We start from the raw sequence: 3,368 nt of genomic DNA, 5'->3' as shown, positions 1-3,368 counted from the left end.
AAATGAGCAATAAACGATAATATTATCGGTTCAATCAATCAACTAGAAATAGCTCAGGATGGTATCGCCCGCTCTCATCGGGCTATGCTAAAGTTTAAATCTAGGAGGAGATACTAGCGTGTGTATATACTTCTCTGGACTATTCTCTCTGCAAAACCCACGTCTCCGTAGTGCGCAGTACCGATACCGATTATTGGAAATCGAAAGCGATTTTTCTCTTGTCCGATATATCGTATATACATTTATATCGTTTGATCTAAACGCGTAGATACGCGGCGAGCAGAGAGAGAGAGAGAGGAAGGGAGGAGGAGAGAGAGAGAGGAGAGAGATTCTTCTCATATTTCGTACAGTTTGACCTATTCTTTCTTCTGATCAAGGTCACGACTTTTTTTTTTATAGATTATGGGATGCTTCTGAACAGCCAGAAAATTAGATCATCGGATCATTTTGTCTGAACGGCGGTGTCTGGATTTTGACGCAAGGGTCTTAGTGGAAACCAATTCGGATAAGGCTTAAGGTGCGTTGAATTCACAAGTAAAAGAAAATCACGCCCCATCCCGATTAATAAAATATGCATAGAGTTGACAGTATCTGCTTTATTTCTAAGATAGCAGGCGCTGAAGTATTCATATGACATAGGAGATACCTTGAAGTATCCCAAGGTATTTTTAAACACGTCTCTCCACAGAAAACAGGCAGACCTTTAACTCTATACTTATAAAAACACGAGAATTCGGGCATTTGTCATTCACACTTCCAATATGCAAGACAGATGGCAGCACTTCTTAAACGCGAAACACACATAGCGGTGGGATAAGTTAAAACAACGGATATATGCATAATAAACACTTTCCGGCTATTCGTTGAAAATCTATAAATCTCCCAGAGGAATATTTACGAGGTGCATGCACGATGTAGTTTAGTTGACACTTCAAAAATGCTTGGGTGAATTCTAGAGTTGGGTTTAATTGAGGTGTTGGCTTTAAGAGCACGGGATGCAGTATAGCCATCGCATTCTCTAGGATGTTACAGTGATCAACACGGTGTTCTAGAGTAGCGGTTTCAAGATGTCTGGTATAAGGTTCGATATATACACGTGCTACTTTAGCAGCATGAACACTCTTATTCGAGCAAATTCAACCAATAAACTTTTTGGCTACATTCGAGCTAATACTACTGATAAGCTTATTTGGTTATATTGGTTCGGAAGTAGCGCGCTTTCATGCCGCTTAGTAGCATGTGTATTCCAGGCCCAAAGCGTAGTTATGTTTTAGTAAGAGCTGAAAGAAGTGATGGGTAAGTTCTCCTATAGGTAAGTAATGAACTTACCCTACCAAGAGAATAAAAAACCGTTGTGGAGCCGCACTGCACAATGAAATTATACGTTTGCAGTTTGAAGGCAGTTTCGCGCAGGTTTTCTTGCAATGAACTTCAGAGCCATCTTAGTCATCATGAATAGTCTTACCATATTTCCTCGAGTCAATAGTACGAGATATTACGTTTCCAAGTACGAGAAAATATGGGACATCACCAACTATCTCCAAAAGTTATGCGAAAAGCTGGAAAAATCACTAACTGTTGAAAAAAGATGGTGAACTATGCCCGGGTAGGTCGAAGCTAGAGGAAACTCTGGTGGAGGACCTAAGTGGTTCTGACGTGCAAATCACCAACTGTTACTAAAATTACTGAAAAATCGTCAATGGCGGCAAATGAAACACTACTTCAAAATGCAGTGTATTACAATGAATTCCAGAAATAAAACATTCAACATGACAAATATGTGAGATGAAATTTTTTAATACTTTTTAATAATTTTTAATAATCATTTTAATAATTTTTTTGTACTTTTAATTTTCGTACAATTAATGAATTAAAAAATAATTTCAATGCTTGATGTCAGTAAAGAAATGAAATTAGTGACATTGAAAATACATAAAAAAACGGGACATTTATAGAAGAAAAAATCGGCCCAACCAAAACTACGTGGATGTACGGAAATGTCCCGGGAAATGTGGGATGTATGGTCACCTTAAATATGAAACAAGTGACACATTCAAAAATGTCTGGGGAAATGAAAACAAATTCAATCAAAGCCCATTTTAAACAGCGGTTGTAAAGGCTTGTTCGAGTTTTGTTATTACGTGTGGCGAGTAACGCAGAGAGCAACTACAGTGACAAGTCGCGCAAAAACATTCTTCAGTAGTGATATTCGAAACTTCTATTGACTGTGGTGCTACACGTTGAATTCACCTGGTATGAATGTGAGACTGTGAGCCAAGATTCTGTCGAATTCGTATAAAATAGGAGAAGAATAAGACCATCTCTCTCTTTCTCTCGTTGTGCACCATCGGGGAACGATTCCTCTGGATCTGTGACTGTCTTTGAGACCTTCGATTGATATTGACTCTCTGTCAACGTAACGAGATATTTTAGAGATAAATACCATGTCTGTCCGAGACGAATCTTACGATTATCTATTCAAAGTAGTGCTCGTTGGAGATTCCGGTGTCGGCAAAACCAACCTCCTAGCCCGGTTCACGAGGAACGAGTTCAACCTAGAAAGCAAAAGCACCATAGGCGTCGAGTTCGCAACTCGCAACATGAAAGTGTACGATAAGCTGGTCAAGGCCCAGATATGGGACACTGCGGGGCAGGAACGTTACCGAGCAATCACCAGCGCGTATTATCGGGGAGCGGTCGGCGCGCTGCTGGTCTACGACATCGCGAAGCAGTCGAGTTTCGACAACGTTTCCATGTGGCTGAAAGAGATGCGGGAACACGCCGAGCAGAGCATAGTCATCATGCTGGTCGGCAACAAGAATGACCTGAAGCATCTGCGGTGCGTCTCGACCGAAGAAGCCGAGGATTTTGCCTGTCTCAACGACCTGCTATTCATCGAGACGTCCGCTTTGGATTCGACGAACGTCGAGCTGGCTTTCTACGAGATACTCAAGAAAGTCTACGAGAGGATATGCCAGTACCACGTATCGGCCATGAATGACTGCCTCATGGTGACGCCGTCGACTGAGACCGTAGACCTGGCCCTGGCGAGTGGAGACCAAAACTTGAAGGCTCTCGACAAACTCAACTGCTGCAATAAGTAGACTCCATTCGTCGCAAGTACATAATTACAAAGATGATAACTGAAACTTTAGGTGCGGGCGTGGGGGATAAGTGTGTGCTATTAGCTGCTGGAACGATACTTTAGACTCACAGTCGTTGATGGCTTTTTGCAATGATAGTGATGTTCAGGATAATGGATATTCGATTCAGCATGCAATATTCAAAGAAAAGCATTCAAGTTGAATATCGTTTGCGAGTTATATATTATATACTCTTAGAATTACTCTATTTCTTCTTTTGACATT

General features: G+C 41.1%; 1 pseudogene; it reads left to right on the top strand.

The window, feature by feature from the left end:
* Positions 1–2,444: 2,444 nt before the first annotated feature.
* LOC149078644 (ras-related protein rab-11.1 pseudogene) lies at positions 2,445–3,104 on the top strand (annotated as a pseudogene).
* The last annotated feature ends 264 nt before the right edge of the window (positions 3,105–3,368 follow it).

Source organism: Pholcus phalangioides, unplaced genomic scaffold (assembly GCF_987345545.1).
Source record: "Pholcus phalangioides strain wild (caught in Gottingen) unplaced genomic scaffold, Ppha-v1.0 ptg000013l_1, whole genome shotgun sequence".
NCBI lineage: Eukaryota > Metazoa > Arthropoda > Arachnida > Araneae > Pholcidae > Pholcus > Pholcus phalangioides.
This window is presented reverse-complemented; position numbering and strand designations above follow the sequence as displayed.